We start from the raw sequence: 17,750 nt of genomic DNA, 5'->3' as shown, positions 1-17,750 counted from the left end.
CTAGAAAAGAAAAAAAACACCATAATAATGGACTTCATCAATATTAAAAGCTTATGCTTTATAGTTGTTCAATGAGTAGAGAATTTCAGATCTACAAAATGAAAAATTTTGTATATCTATTACCCACAACAATGTGAATATACTTAGCACTACTGAATTATATCCGAAGTTCCAAAAAGAATGATTAAATAAATCATATATTTCATGGTTAATGAAATAATGCTGTATAGAATACATGGTCACCCATAGCTATGTGTATAGGATACACCCACTGATAAAAATGTTCATGATATTTACTAAATGAAAAAATAAGTTACATAAGGACATAGTTAAATTCAATAATACCCTCAATCCATTAGATACAATTGACACCTATAGACTATTTCACCCAAAAACAGCAGAACATTCTTAAGTTCACATGTAAATTCACCAAGATAGACCACATTCTGCACCATAAAATGTACCTTAACAAATATGAAATAATAGAAATCATACAATGTCTGCTTTCAGACCACAGTGATATTAAACTAGAAATCAATGACAGAAAGATAATTGGAATCCCCAAAAATATGGCAATTAAACAACACACTTCTAAACAATACATGGGTCAAAGAAGAACTCACAAGAGAATTTTTTAATGTTTTGAAATAAATGAAAATGAAAACACAACTGATATACATATATATGTATATATATATATAAACGAACAACTCTATAAACACAGATTTGATAACTAGATGAAATTGACCAATTCCTAGAAAAACACATATAGCAAAACTCACACCAGAAAACAATTTGAATAGGCCAATATCTATTAAGGAAATTGAGTCAATAACTGATAATCTTCTAAAACCAAAGACCAGGCCCAAATGGGATAACTGGTGAATTCTACCAAATATCTAGAGAAGAAATTATACCAATTCACTGCACTCTCTTTCAGAGGATAGAAGAAGTGGGAATATTTACTTCCACTCATTCTATGAGGCAAGTATTACCCTAATATCAAAAAACAAAGGCATTACAAGAAAAGACAACTATAGAACAATATCTCTCATGGACACAGATGCAAAAATTCTCAACAAAATATTAGCAAATCAAACCCAACAACATATAAAAAGAATTATATACTACAACCAAGTGGGGTTTATCCAAGGTATACCAGGCTAGCTCAACATTTGAAAATCACTTAATACAATCATCACATCAACAGGCTAAAAAAAAAAAAATCACATGATCATTTCAACAGATGTAGAGAAAGCATTCAACAAAAATACAATACTCATTCATGATAAAAATTCTCCATAAACTAGAATAAAAGAGAACTTCCACAATTTGATAAAGAATACCTACAAAAAACCAAAAAACAAACAAACAACCCCCAAAAACCCTACATTTGACATTATACTTAACGGTGTGAGAAACCAGCTTTCCTATTAAGATCAGAACAAGGCAAGGACGTTACTGCTCGCCACTCCTTTTCAACATTGTACTAGAAGTCCTAACTAATGCAATAAAACAAGAAAAGGATATAAAATGTATACTGACCAGAAAGGAAGAAATAAAACTGTCTTTGTTTAGAAATGACATGCTCATCTAATAGAAAATCTGACAAAAATCAACAGCTAAAAAACCGAACTAGTAAGTAGTTATCGCAAGGTTGCTGGATACAAGGTTAATATACAAAAGTCATCTCTTGCCTATATACTAGCCATGAACAAGGAGAATTTGAAATTTTAAAAAATGCCATTTACATTAACACTCCCCCAAAATGAAATACTTAGGTATTAATCTACCAAAATATGTACAAGATCCACGTGAGCAGAACTACAAAACTGATACATAAAATCAAAGAAGTACTAAATAAATGGAGAAATATTCCACATTCACAGACACGAAGACTCACTATTGTCAACGTGTCAGTCCTTCCCAACGTATTTATAGATTCAGTGCAATACCACTCCAAATCCTACCATGTTATTTTGTGGGTATAAACTAACTGATTCTAAAGTTTCTATGAAGAACCAAAAGACCAGAATAGCCAATACGATACTGAAGGAAAAGAACAAAGTAGTAGGACTGCTTTAAGACTTTAAGCCTTATATAAAACTACAATAACCAAGACAGTGTGGCATTGGTGAAAGAATAGAGAAATAGATCAGTGGAAAAGAATAGAGAGCCCAGAAATAGACCCACATTAATACAGTCAACTGATCCTCAACCAAGGAGCTAAGGCAATACTTGGAACAAGGACAGTCTTTTCAACAAATGGTGCTGGAACAACATGAATCCACATGCAAAAAGAAATGAATCTGGATACAGGCCTTATACCCGTCACAAAAGTTAACTCGAAATGGATCACAGACCTAAATGTAAAATGCACAGCTGTAACACTCTAGAAGACAACATAAGAGGGGCGCCTGCGTGGCTCAGTGGCTTAAGCATCTGCCTTCAGCTCAGGTCATGACCCCAGGGTCCTGGGATTGACCCTCACACAGGGCTCCTTGCTCAGCGAGGAGTCTGCTTCCCCCTTCTCCCTCTGCTGCTCCCTCTGCTTATGCTCTCACTCTCTCTGTCAAATAAATAAACAAAATATTTTTAAAAAAGAAAAAAAGAAAGAAAGAAGATAACATAAGAGAAAACCTCCATGATCTTAAGTATGGCAATGACTATTTAGATACAATACCAAAGGCATAATCCATGAAATACTTAATGAACTGGATATCATGAAGATTAAAAACTTCTACTCTGTGAAAGACAATGTCAAGGGAATGAGAAGACAAACCACAGAGTAGGAGAAAATATTTGCAAAAGATATATCAGGTAAAGGGCTGTTATCCAAAATATACAAAGAATTCCTAAGAATCAACAATAAGAAAGCAAACAATCCAATTTAAAAATAGGCCAAAAATAAATTTAAAAGTGGGCCAAAGATCTTAACAGACATCTCACCAAAGAAAATATACAGATGACAAAAAAGCATATGAAAAGATGCTGCACATCATATATTATCAGGCAAATGCAAATTACAACAATGAGATACCAGTAAACATCTATTAGAAAGATTCGAACACTTACAACATCAAATGTTGCACAGGTGTGGAAGCGCAGTAAGTTTCATTCATTGCTGGGAGAAATGCAAAACGGTACAGCTATTTTAGAAGACAGTTTGGCAGTTTCTTGAAAAACTAAACATGCTCTCATCATACAATCTAGCAATTGGACTCCCTGGTATTTACCCAAATGAGTTAAAAATTTATGTCCACACAAAAATCTGCACATGGATGTTTATAGCAGTTTTATTCATAATTGCCAAAACTTGGAAGCAACCAAGATGTCCTTCAATAGGTGACTGGATAGGGGTGCACCTGGTCATGCACTGGGTATAAAGCTTACTTTAAAAAAATCAAAATAAAAAAAATAAATGGGTGAATGGATAAATAAAATGTGTGCAGTACACGCAGACAAAATATTAATTACTCAATGCTAAAAAGAAATGAGCTACCGAGCCAAAAAACTGTAACTGAAAGATATTTGAAATGTTTACCAAAATGCTGAATGGCTGCCTCTCGATGATCTTCACTCTTCCTCGTACTCTTTTTGTATTAGTTGAATTTCCTACATGGTTATGCATTATGTATTATGTTTGTCATTAGGGAAAACATAAAGCTATCCTTATAATGGAGAAAAATAGGAAAATTTACATTACAAAGCAATGTGATTACAATATAAAAAGTGCAGTAATTCGTGACTGAATCTTCCCTCTCCCCCTCCTAGAAATTCTACAAAGCAACAGAGAGATGGTTGAGGGGGACATGAAAATCCTGTATTCCACAATACTAGGGGATGAAAAGCAACTGGAGACTCCAGGACCTGAGTAAGGGCTGCGAAGAGCAGCTGAGATTGGGCAGCAACTGCATGGGAAATGGCACTCGGAAGTGTTTAAGGGAACCAGCAGCAGCAGATCCCAGAAAACGCCAGAAAGTAGATTCCCTGAGGATGAGAAGTTCACATGAAAATGAAAAAACTTGTTGTTCAAAACAACCAGAGCACACACAGAGGTAAGAAGTGAGGTTGCGCTGAAGCTACAAGGAACACAGTAGACAGAGAAGGTACAGAGTATCCACAAGAATGTCTTGGAAACCAAATATGGTAAATCTCAGAAAGTAGATAAACAGCTCACCTCAAATGCAGGCGCTATGTTTCCTGGGTGCAATGACAGGTGACGATGCCAGAGAGCACAGGTATGACAGCAGAAGCCCTACTGGGCCAGTTCAGAACAAAGAAGCAAAGGAAGACGGGCTACACAAAAACTGTAAAGAGAAGCCACATTGAATGAGACGCTCGGACTGTGGCAGCTAAAACCTCCGGCACTGTTTTCAGCCTGGAAAACTACCTTGGCCCCTCTTGCCCTTCCTCCACAGGAGATCCCTGAAAATCGTGGGTCCTAGAAAACACAACTCATTTAAACATGGATTAAAAATAAAACAAAGGAGAACAAAGTGACAAATACCTTTGCGACAAGTTAAAATTGTGTACCCCCAAAATTCATACGCTTAAGTTCTAACCTCTAGTACTTCAGAATGTGAAACCAGTTGGAGATAAGGGTCTCAAAGAGATGATTAAGTTAAAATGAGGTCTTTAGATTGCACCCTAATCCAATCCAGCTGGGATCCTAATACAAAGAGGAAAGTCAGATGCATGGAGAGACACCAGAAATATGAGTACATACAGAACAAAGACTCTATGAGGCCCCAGTGAGAAAGCAGCCATCTACAAGCCAAAGAGAGGCCTTGGAAGAAACCAAACCTGCTGACACCTTGATCTTGGACTTCTAGCTTGCAGAACAGTGAGAAAATACATTTCTGTTGTTTAAGCCATCCAGTCTGTGGTTTTTTGTTATACAAACTAATACAACTTTTCATATAACATTACCACATAAGAATGGTAGAAAAGGGCAGCATATCTTACCTACAGATAAAAGTACACACCAGAAAACTGTTAGTCACAGAAAAGACGAAAACTAAGATTGATTATACATTCTGTCTTGATATTAAAAACACAGTGAATTGCCTCCATCCAAACAAAAACACAAAGGCAGGAATTCAGGGAAGAGATGACAAGAGAAGAGGAAGACATAAGACAAAACATAAAATCTAGGGAAAAAGTCAAAGGGGGAAAAATCGAGAAATAAAGATGACACTAAAAAAGAAGAGAAAGAAAAATAGATACTATGAAAAACACATTTACCAATACACAGGATAAAAATGAGCAAAGCAAACAATATATAATGAAAGAGAATTAAGCAAAGTATATAAAATAATGAAAGAGAATGAGAGAGAAAATAACAGGTATAGAAAACGGGCAAGGGAGATGCAGCAAAAGCACAGCTGAATTTCCCAAAGAAAATAACCAAAACTTGAGAATAAAACAAGTATTTAAAGATACATAAATAACAGCTATTGGATTTAAAAATAAGGAGAGACACAGTGGAAGAAACCATCAACAGCTTCCTGCTCACCTTGTTGGTGGGAGGCAGTGGCTGTGCTTACATCAGCTCATTGTCCTTAAGATCATTCTTCAGCTCCTCCCTCTCCTGGACCTAGGGTCATAGCTCCATGCCAAGGCCTCCCCGATCTGTCCAGCATCTGCAGGACACTCATCCTATCAAGATGAACCATAGCATGGTCCTCACTTCTAAATGCTGTTTGAAAGCAAGCGTAGTTGCCCTCGCCGGAGATAACGGTCTCTGAATCAGGCCCAGAGCAATGAAAGGGGAAAGTTGGGAGAGATGCAGTCTGGAGAACCATCTAGTTCTCGTGGATCTGAAGATCTCTTCAAGAGAGGAGTTACGATGGCAGAGCAGTAGGGGGACCCTAAGTTTGTCTCATCCCTTGAATACAGCTAGATAGTTATCAAATCATTCTTTTTTTTTTTTTTAAAGATTTTTATTTATTTATTCGACAGAGATAGAGACAGCCAGCGAGAGAGGGAACACAAGCAGGGGGAGTGGGAGAGGAAGAAGCAGGCGCATAGCGGAGGAGCCTGACGTGGGCTCGATCCCATCACGCCGGGATCACACCCTGAGCCAAAGGCAGACGCTTAACCGCTGTGCCACCCAGGCGCCCCCTCAAATCATTCTGAACACCCAAAAAATCAATCTGAAGTCTGAGAAAACAAACGCTGCAAGTCTATTGGTAGAAAAGCCACCACTAACTTGGGAGGTAGGAGGTGTGGAGACTTGAATCCGGTGTGATACAGCTAAGGCTATGGCGGCAAGGAGAGAGCCTGCCTAAGGAGACTACCCCAAAGGATCATACGCAGTGGAGCACAGCATTGGAACCTTTAGAAGTCGGTTACAGTGGAGGTCGTGCCTGGCATAAACGTGCTCAGGTGGGGAAGCGGGGTGGAATCCAGGTGTGACAGCATGGTCTGAGTATCCCCAGGTTCCCAAGAACCGTGGTGCCTGAGCGCCCAACAGTTCCCAGGCATAGGAACACGAAAGCCCGCTGAGAACAGTGAGTCTAGATGCCAGTTGTCTGCTCCGTGTTGTCACGAACTGCGAACCGCTGCATGGCCTTGTGACCACTTTCATGGGACGGGCCCAGCAAAAAGCAGCAAGGTGGCGAGACCTTCCCTGGGAGGAACAGTGTGGGTCTGCACCACAGGAGTCCCTAAAAGTTTGGAACCCAGTGCATGCTTGGGATAAAAACGCTCAGACACAGGCAGGGTGAACACAGAGTTCTGACAGAAACTGTGCAGACAAGACTGATTGATTCCTCTTCTGTGAGGGCTCACCGAAGAGTTGGGGATGCACATTTTCAGCTCTGGGGCCAGACAGCTGGATAAGGAGATATTCATCCTGCCCCGCAGTGCTGAAAGCCTTCAGGGAGCAAAACACCACCACCTAGTGGACCCCTGAACTGCTTACACAGAGCCCTGCCTCCGTGTGCACCGGATGCACATTTCCACTAGTGCAAGTCCACCTGAGACCATGCAACAGGCCCCTCCCCCAGAAGACCACCACAAACAACTCACTCACACCAAGTTTACTGATTATAGAGGGCTACAAAGCTTCAGCTCTAGGGGAAAACAGTATCTAGCATTCTTTGTATTTTTATTCTTTAGTCTTTTAGTATTACTCTTTCAGTTATTTTATTTTTTCAATTCTTTTTAAAATTCTTTCTCAATTTTTATTTTATATATATTTTGTATATGTATTTTTAGTTTCCTTTCACAGTATTTTATTTTTACATATATATGTTTTTCTTTCTTTCTTATTTTGGGATCGAGTTTCTTTTAATAAGCAGACCAAAACACACCCAGGATCTAGTTTTTTGTTTGTTTTTTTGTTTCTGTTATTGTTGTTGTTGATGTTTTTGTTGTTTTTTTCTTTTTCTTTTTTCTTTCCTGGACAAAATGATGAGATGGAGAAATTTACCCCAAAAGAAAGAATAGGCGGTAGTACTCACGGCCAGGGATTTAATCAATATGGCTAGAAGTAAGATATTCAAACTAGAATTTAAAACAACATTACAAAGATACCAGCCAGGCTTGAAAAAAGCACAGAAGACGCTAGAGAATCCCTTACTGTAGAAACATAAGAACTAAAATCTAGTCAGGCCAAAAGTAAAAATGCTATAACTGAGATGAAGTCCCAATTGGAGACCACAAAAATGAGGATGAATGAGCAGACGTGTGAACCAGTGATATAGAAGGAAAAACTATGGAAAATAATGAAGCTGAAAAGAAGAGGGAAAGAAAACTATTAGATCATGAAGGTAGACCTAGGGAACTTAGTGATCCCATAAAGCAAAATAATATCCATAATATAGGAGTCCCAGAAGAAGAGTGGGGAAAAGGGACAGAAGGTTCGTTTGAACAAATTGTAGCTGGAAACTTCCCTAATCTGGGGAAGGAAAGAGGCATTCAAGTCCAAGAAGCACAGAGAACTCCAACAAAAATTGGTCAACAACTTGACGTAGTGAAACTTGCAAATTACAAAGATATAGAGAAAATCCTGAAAGCAGTTTGGGACAAAAGGTACTTAACCTACAAATAGGCACATAAGGCTGGCAGTAGGCCTGTCCACAGAGACCTGGCAGGCCAGAAAGGACTGACATGATATATTCAATGTGCTAAATGGGAAAAATATGCAGCCAAGAATACTTTATCCAGCAAGGCTGTCATTCAGAATATAAAGAGTGATAGTTTCCAAGACAAACGAAAACTAAAGGAATTCGTGAACACTAAACCAGCCCTGCAAGAAATATTAAAGGGGACCAATTGAGAGAAAAGAGGCCAAAAGTAACAAAGACCAGAAAGAAGCAGAGACAATCTACAGGAACAGCAACTTTACAGGTAATACAATGGCACTAAATTAATATCTTTCAATAATTACTCTGAATGTAAATGGACTAAATGCTCCAATCAAAAGACACAGGGTATCAGAAAGAAAACAAAAACAAAAACATGACACATTGATACGCTGCTTACAAGAAACTCATTTTAGACCCAAAGACACCTCTAGACTGAAAGTGAGGAGGTGGAGAACCATCTGTCATGCTAATGCACATCAAAAGAAAGCTGGGGTGGCTATCCTTATATCAAACAAACTAGATTTTAAACCAAAGACTATAATAAGAGATGAAGGACACCATATCATAATAAAGGGCTCTATCCAACAAGATCTAACAACGTAAATATTTATGCACCTAACTTGAGAGTGGCCAAATATATAAATCAATTAGTAACGAACTTACAGAGGGTGCCAGGGTGGCTCAGTTGGTTAAGCATCTGCCTTTGGTTCAGGTTCCGCATCAGGCTTCCTGCTCCATGGGGAGTCTGCTTCTCCCTCTCCCTCTGCTGCTGTCTGTCAAATAAATGAACTCTTTTTAAAAAGAGTTTTAAAAAATAACAAATTTAGGGGCGCCTGGGTGGCACAGCGGTTAAGCGTCTGCCTTCGGCTCAGGGCGTGATCCCAGCGTTAGGGGATCGAGCCCCACATCAGGCTCCTCCGCTATGAGCCTGCTTCTTCCTCTCCCACTCCCCCTGCTTGTGTTCCCTCTCTCGCTGGCTGTCTCTCTCTCTGTCAAATAAATAAATAAAATCTTAAAAAAAAAAACAAATTTAAAGAAACTCATTGATAATAATACAGGAAGAGTAGGGGATTTTAACACCCCACTCACAGCAATGGACATCTCATCTAAGCAGAAGATCAACAAGGAAACAAGGGCTTTGCTTTCTTTTTTGTTGTTGGGTTTTTTTGTGGGTTTTTTGCAAATTTAATTTTTTTAAAAGATTTTTTACTTTTCTTTGTGAGAGAGAGAGTACAGAAGAGAAAGCTAGAGAGAGCATGAGCAGGGGAAGGGGCAGAGGGAGAAGCAGGCTCCCCACTGAGGAGGGAGTCCAATTTGGGACTTGATTCCAAGACCCTGGGATCATGACCTGAGCCAAAGGCAGACACTTAACCAACTGAGCCACCCAGGTGCTCCAGAACAACAGCTCTGAATGACACACTGGACCAGATGGACTTAACAGATATATTCTGAGCATTTCCATCCTAAAGCAGCAGAACACACATTCTTTCCAAGTACACATGGAACATTCTCCAGAATAGATCACATACTGGGTCAAAAATCAGAACAGGGGCGCCTGGGTAGCGCAGTCGTTAAGCGTCTGCCTTCAGCTCAGGGCGTGATTCTGGCATTCCAGGATCGAGTCCCACATCAGGCTCCTCCACTGGGAGCCTGCTTCTTCCACTCCCACTCCCCCTGCTTGTGTTCCCTCTCTCGCTGGCTGTCTCTCTGTCAAATAAATAAATAAAATCTTTAAAAAAAAAAAATCAGAACAAAAAGGTTGAGATCATACCATGCATATTTTCAGACCACAATGCTATGAAACTGGCAATCAACCATAAGAGATTTGGAAGGACCACAAATACATGGAAGTTAAAGAATATCCTACTAAAGAATGAATGGATCAAGAAGAAAATGAAAGAAGAATTGAAAAAATACGTGGAAGGAAATGGAAATGAAAACACGACAGTTCAAACCCTTTGGGATGCAGCAAAGGCAGTCCTAAGAGGGAAGTATATAGCAATACAAGCCTTCCTCAGGAAGCAAGAAAAGTCTCAAATACACAACCCAAACTTACACCTAAAGGAGGAGGCGGAACCGCAAATAAAGCCAGAATCCAGCAGGAGAAGAGAAATAATAAAGATTGGAGCAGAAATCAATGATATAGAAATAAAAAAAAAAAAAAACAGTACAACAGATCAACAAAACTAGGAGCTGGTTCTTTAAAAGAATTAAAAAGATTGATAAACCCCTAGTCAGACTTATCAAGAAGAAAAGAGAAAGGACCTAAATAAATAAAATCATGAATGAAAGAGGAGAGATCACAACCAACATTGAAGAAACACAAACAATTGTAATAAAATATTGTGAGCAATTATATGCCAACAAATCAGGCAATCTGGGGGAAATGGATGCATTCCTAGAAACATAAAAACTACCAAAACTGAAACAGGAAGAAACAGAAAACCTGAACAGACCCATAACCAGCAAAGATACTGAAGCAGTAATCAAAACTCTCCCAAAAAACAAGAGTCCAGGACTGGATGGCTTCCCAACTGAAGTCTACCAAACATTTAAAGAAGAATTAATACCTACTCTTCTGAAACTGTTTCCAAAAATAGAAATGGAAGGAAAATTTCCCAACTCATTCTATGAGGCCAGCATTACCTTGATCCCAAAACCAGACAAAGATCCCACCATAAAGGGGAATTACAGACCAATATCCCTGATGAACATGAATGCAAAAATTCTCAACAAGATACTAGCTAATAGAATCCAACAGTCCATTAAAAGGATTATTCACATGACCAAGTGGGATTTATTCCTGGGCAGCAGGGGGGGGGGTTCAACATCCACAAATCAATCAATGTTATACACCACATTAATAAAAGAGAAAGGATAAGAACCATACGATCCTTCAACAGATACAGAAAAAGCATTTGACAAAGTACAGCACCCTTTCTTGATAAAAACCCTCCATAATGTAGGGATAGAGGGAACATCAGAAAAGCCATATATGAAAGACTCACAGCAAATATCATCCTCAGTGGGGAAAAACTGAGAGCTTTTCCCCTAAGGTCAGGAACATGATAAGGATGTCAACTCTCTCACCACTGTTGTTCAACATAGTGCTGGAAGTCCTAGCCTCAGCAATCAGACAACAAAAAGAAATAAAAGGCATTCAAATTGGCAAAGAAGGAGTCAAACTTCCACTCTTCACAGACAACAACAGGAAATGTAGAAAACCCAAAAGACTCCACCAAAAAAGTGCTAGAACTGATACAGGAATTCAGCAAAGTTGCAGGATATAAAATCAATGTACAGAAGTCTGTTGCATTTCTAGGGGCGCCTGGGTGGCACAGCCGTTAAGTGTCTGCCTTCGGCTCAGGGCATGATCCCAGCATTCTGGGATCGAGCCCCACATCAGGCTCCTCCGCTAGGAGCCTGCTTCTTCCTCTCCCACTCCCCCTGCTTGTGTTCCCTCTCTCGCCGGCTGTCTCTCTCTCTGTTGAATAAATAAATAAAATCTTAAAAAAAAAAAAAGAAGTCTGTTGCATTTCTAAACACTAACAACGAAGCAACAGAAAGAGAAATCAAGGAATCAATCCCATTTACAATTGCACCAGAAACCATAAGATACCTAGGAATAAACCTAACTAAAGAGGTAAAGGATCTGTACTCTGAAAAACATAGAACACTTATGAAAGAATTTGAGGAAGACACAAAGACATGGAAAAAGATTCCATTTGCATGGGTTGGAAGAACAAATATTGTTAAAATGTCTATGTTACCCAAAGAAATCTACACATTCAATGCAATCCCTATCAAAATACCATGAATTTCTTTCACAGAAATGGAACAGAGAACCCTAAAATTTGTATGGAAACAGAAAAGACTCTGAATAGCCAAAGGAATGTTGAAAAAGAAAACCAAAGCTGGTGGCATCACAATGCCGGACTTCAAGCTCTATTACAAAGCTGTAATCATCAAGACAGTATAGTATGGGCACAAAAACAGACACAGATCAATGGAACAGAATGGAGAACCCAAAAATGGACCCGCACCTCTATATCTACTAATCTTTGACAAAACAGGAAAGAATATCCAACGGAAAAAGATAGTGTCTTCAACAAATGGTGTTGGGAAAATTGGACAGCCATGTGCAGAAGAATGAAACTGGACCACTTTCTTACACCATACACAAAAATAAATTCAAAATGGATGAAAGACCTAAATGTGAGACAGAATCCATCAAAATCCTAGAGGAGAACACAGGAAGTAACCTCTTTGACCCCAGCTGCAGCAACTTCCTGTTAGACATCTCTCCAGAGGTAAGGGAACCAAAAGCAAAAATGAACTATTGGGACTTCATCAGGCTAAAAAGCTTTCGTACATCTAGGGAAACAATTGACAATACTAAAAGTCAACCTACAGAATGGGAAAAGATATTCGCGAATGACATATCAGATAAACGGTTAATATCCAAAATCTATAAAGAACTCATCAAACTCAATACCCCCCCAAAAAAAAGTCCAGTCAAGAAATGGGCAGAAGACATGAATAGACATTTCTCCAAAGAAGACATACAAATGGCCAACAGATACATGAAAAAATGCTCAACATTACTCAGCATCAAGGAAATACAAATCAAAACCACAATGAGATACCACCTCACATAGGTCAGAATGGCTAAAATTAACAACCCAGGAAACAACGGATGCTGGTGAGGATGCAGAGAAGGGGAAACCCTCTTACACTGTTGCTGGGAATGCCCCTCTGGAAAACAGTATGGAGGTTCCTCAAGAAGTTAAAAATAGAGCTACCTATGACCCAGTAATTTCACTACTAGGTAAATACCCCTGGTATTTATAAGGAAGGCAGGAGAGAAAGAAAGAAAAAAGAAAAGAAAAGAAAAGAAAAGAAAAGAAAAGAAAAGAAAAGAAAAGAAAAGAAAAGAAAAGAAAAGAAAAGAAAAGAAAAGAAAAGAAAAGAAAAGAAAAGAAAAGAAAAGAAAAGAAAAGAAAAGAAAAGAAAAGAAAAGAAAAGAAAAGAAAAGAAAAGAAAAGAAAAGAAAAGAAAAGAAAAGAAAAGAAAGAAGGAAGGAAGGAAGGAAGGAAGGAAGGAAGGAAGGAAGGAAGGAAAGGAGGAAGGAAGGAAGGAAGGAAGGAAGGAAGGAAGGAAGGAAGGAGGAAGGAAGGAAGGAAGGAAGGAAGGAAGGAAGGAAGGAAGGAAGAAATTCTTCAAAAAAAATTTTCAGATTGCATCTAAAAATGAAACCAAACTGTATGCTGCATTATTGAGGCTCACCTAAAAGTGATTCAGAAGATTGAAATAGGCTGGGGCGCCTGGGTGGCACAGTCGTTAAGCGTCTGCCTTCGGCTCAGGGCATGATCCCGGCGTTATGGGATTGAGCCCCACATCAGGCTCCTCTGCTGGGAGCCTGCTTCTTCCTCTCCCACTCCCCCTGCTTGTGTTCCCTCTCTCGCTGTCTCTATCTCTGTCAAATAAATAAATAAAATCTTTAAAAAAAAAAAAGAAGATTGAAATAGGATGACTGAAGATCTGCTAGTCAAGGGCAAATAAAAGAAAGGAGTAATAATTGTAAAGGAAGATGAGGTGGAGGCCAAAAATTTTAAATGAGAAATACTGCTTACAGTTATAATTCACAATGAAGAGAAAAGTTATAAGTATCAGCAACTATGTTGTATAAATATCACACTCATAAAGCAAAAATTATGAGTGATATAGGGGGAAATAAACTTACTTTTGCAGTAAAGGAGGTCCTTTTAATGAGTACTCAAATTTACAAAAACATTAGTAAGTCTGACCACATATAAATAAAAATGTCTCCACACGACAAAAACAAAAACAAACTCTTAGTTTTGCTAAAAGACAAATTTGCTGATTCAAGGGCATGAGGAGTCCAAAGTGGTCAAGTAACAGTCTTAATTTCCAATTCATTGGAATTATTACTGTGTCTCCTGTTAGAAGGATGTCTCCCTTTAGAACTAAGACCAGTAGGCTAGTAGAGCATAAGGCTGTAGGAATAAGTAGCAAAAATTTTACTGGGTTACTAGGGTTGCCATTGCCATTTCCACCCCTTGATTCCTAGACCGGTGAATGCTTGCTATGAGAAAAACAGCACCATATCTTGGACACTGTTTCAGAGCATATATGCTTCCTGGAGAACCTTTCTCCCAGCTCCACTAGGTACTGCCACCTGGCTGACACTGTAACTGAGTCTGAAAGGCCATTCCACCATTCTGTCAAACCAGCTACTTCGGGATGGTGGGGAACATTGTAAGACCTGTGAATTCCATGAGCACGGGCCCATTGCCAAGCTCATTTTGCTATAACGTGAGTTCTTTCACCAGAAGCAATGCTGTGTGGAATACCATGATGGTGGATAAGGCATTCTGTGAGTCCCCGGATGGTAGTTTGGGCAGAAGCGTTGTGTGCAAGGAAGGCAAATCCATGTCCAGAGTTAAGTGTCAGTTCCAATAAACACAAACTGTTGCCTCTTCCATGACAGAAGTGGTTCAGTGTAATCAACCTGTCATCAGGTAGCTGGCTCATCATCAGAGACTCTGTGTTGGTCTCGGCAGCTAGCAGACTGGGCACTTGGCAGTGGCTATAGCCAGGTCAGCCTTGGTGAATGGAAGTCCATGTTGTTGATTCCATCATAACCTCATCCTGCCACCGTGGCCACTTTTAAAGTAAACTCACTGGGCAAGGACAATGGTGGCTTGAAGAGGCCAACTGCTATCCACTTATTAAAATCATCCTCTGCTGAGGTCACCCTTTGGTGAGCATTTATATAGGACATAAATATATTCATGTTTTTCACCCATTCAGAGAAGTCAATCTATGTATCTCTTTCCCAGACTTCCTTGTCACCAATTTTCTAATCATGTTCCTTCCAAGTCACTGACCATCCAGCCAAACCATTGGCCACAGCCCCTGAATTGGTACATAATCACTCATCAGGGCATTTCTCCTTCCAAGCAAAATGAATAACCAGATGCACTGCCTTAAGTTCTGCCCATTGAGAGGATCTCCCTTTATCACTGCCTTTCATGGATATACATAGCTGCCTACTTTTGGGGGGGTGCCTGCATACCCTGCAGAACCATTCGTAAAGCAGGACCCAGTTTTCTCTTCCTCTGTCACCTGATCACAGGGAACTTCCTATAAGGCCACAGGTGCAGCCTGGGAGAGAGAAGGTAGGATAGCAGGAGTTGGAACTGTGGGTATTTGGGCCACTTCTTCATATAATTACTTGTGCTTCCAGGGGCTACTAGGATGTTAGTCTAGTTATAGTTCTAGAAGCAAAGAGGAGTGGTGGGGGTGGGTTCTGAAGAGAATCAGCAGTGACTTTCAAGGCAACTGCCTTGGGGGAGACCATTAGTTTCCTAGTGCCATGCAGGGTGTATCTCCTCAGACAGGGGTAGACAGGCTGCTTCTACTGGCAAAGAAAGTACAACAGAATTTAGAGGCCCAATGTCCCAACTTCATCAGGGTGTTCTCATACGTCCCATTCCAAGTATCAGGATCCCATTCCTTCCTCATCAATGCCCTCACTTTTCAATTCGCTCTATAATTCAGCTACAAACAGGATGAGATTCTGGTTTTGGTCTTCAGCAATCTCAGCTCTGCAGCTACAGGAATAACTTTCAGGATAGACACAGAAGCATTCATTTATACAGTGCTTGGGCTGAATCCCTGACCACCTCCTTTCCCCCCCCACTTTGTTCAGTGACATTAGCAGCAACAGCCAATCTCATTATACTCATTAGTTTGACAAAAATATTTGAAGGTATCACATACGTGGTAATCCGGTTCCTTGCCTCACAGAAGTGTTTGATTAGGAATATCCAATAGTGATATTTTGCATATTTCTATTTTCATATCATGTCACAGACTTTATCATTACTTTTACTCTCTTTATTACTAGAAACAGAATCATTAGTGTCTTTAAATCTAATCAGATCAGAGAGCCAATTCCAGAAACCCCAGAACTAATTCAGAGAATTCATCCTTAAGATTCTGCTCCTTTAGAACTACTCTTAGTATCAAAATCTGTATTAGTCAGGATTCTCCAAACAGAACCAACAGGATGTGTATACATCTATATACCCGTCATAGTGAGGGCATTATCTACTCTTGAGAGAGATTGAAGGACAAATTTATTTTAAGGAATTGGCTCATGTGACTGTGGAGGCTTGGTAAATCGAAAACCTGCAGCATAGGCTGGCAGACTGGAGAGCCAGGGAAGAGCTACAGTTTGCATCCAAAGGCAGTCTGCTGGCGGAATTCCTTCTTGCTATAGGGATAGTCTTTATTCTATTAAGGCCTTCAACTGATTGAACGAGGCCCACCCATATTATGTAGAATAACCTGCTTTACTCAAAGTCCACCAATTTAAATTGTTAATCTCATCCAAAAAACACCTTCACAAAACTTTCAGAATAACATTCAACCAAATACCTGGGAACCAATGTGGCCCAGCCAAGTTGACACATAAAATTAACCATCACAAATGGTTATCTCTGAAGGAGTTTATGAATTTATTTAAAATTAGTTTTTCCTACTTTTTCTATGATTATTATGTATTATCTTTGTAATAAGTAAATATATATTTTAACAGTTAAAAAAAAAAAGATTTGCTTTGGGAAGTCTTCCCTAGTAGCCTGGCACTCAGAATATACCATTATGGCTGTTCAGTACATCGTGTATATTGTGTATCTTATTGTATGTCTGTTTAATAGACTAGGAAGGCCCTAAAGGAAAGAGCCTTCTCTTTTCATGTACATATGTTTACCCCAAGCGCAGTACTCTGCCACAACGTACACTCAAAGAACGAATGGCCACTAACAAAAAAATATTACCCCAGCTCAACACTATTATTCCACCTACCCATTCTAAACCTGCCCCACTTCTGGGATTTTTTTGACCTCTTCAGACTCCTAGAAGTCTACCAGAAATGATAACCATACAGTACACATTTCAAAATTCTGTCAATTTTATGTCAAGAATGCCTATAGCCCCTGGGCTTTTGCCATCTGTATGTCCACTGCTTTAATTTGAATATCCCACTTATAAAACACGTGTTTTATTTAAAAAGTAATACATGCTTATTTTTGAAAGCATATGTCAAAAGAGCAGATTTTTCAGAACTAGATAATTCTATATTTCATTTAGGAAAAACAAGCATGCAAAATAGCCAGAAAATTTCTGAAGAAAGATTGATGAAGAGGATCCAGCTCTACCAAATTCTGAACCATACTGTAAAACCATAGTAAATAAAATACGGTGTTGCTACTTGTAACATAGTCCAAACTGGATCCAGATACATGAGAATGTAGCATTTGCTAATAACTGCATTACATATTAGTGGTGGAAAATGTGAATTATTTTGGAAAAAAATAAAACTGGATTCTGTGTGAGCTCTTTCCAAATACCAATAACCCATTCAATCCTCAGACACCAACTTTCTTGATTCTCCAACACCAACTGGGTGTCCAGCAACTCAATTCAATTCTAATTCTACCCGGAATTAGCACAGACCCTGCAGTGAACGGCTCAGTCCCAGAAGATTGCCTCTACTTCAGACACCAGTTACAAGTTCCAGGTCTACATGCTACCTCCATTTCTGTCTGACTTGGCTGCAAATCT

General features: G+C 39.2%; 1 protein-coding gene across 2 annotated transcripts in view; it reads right to left on the bottom strand.

Moving 5' to 3' along the window:
* The window catches only part of PSPH (phosphoserine phosphatase), a 45,845-nt gene that overhangs the window by 23,335 nt on the left and 4,760 nt on the right, over positions 1–17,750 (bottom strand). The window contains exon 1 of one of the 2 annotated variants that reach the window (XM_008698600.2): positions 8,760–8,794. The exons of the other annotated variant lie outside the window; for it this stretch is intronic. The gene's annotated coding sequence lies outside the window, so the exon portion shown is untranslated. Of the gene's footprint in view, positions 1–8,759; positions 8,795–17,750 lie in introns of those variants that run through there. 2 annotated transcript variants of the gene reach the window in all.

The sequence above is a fragment of the Ursus maritimus genome, unplaced genomic scaffold, assembly GCF_017311325.1.
Source record: "Ursus maritimus isolate PB19 unplaced genomic scaffold, ASM1731132v1 scaffold_2, whole genome shotgun sequence".
NCBI classification, from domain to species: Eukaryota; Metazoa; Chordata; class Mammalia; order Carnivora; family Ursidae; genus Ursus; species Ursus maritimus.
The sequence above is the reverse complement of the archived record's forward strand: the minus strand, read 5'-3'. Positions and strand labels throughout refer to the sequence as shown.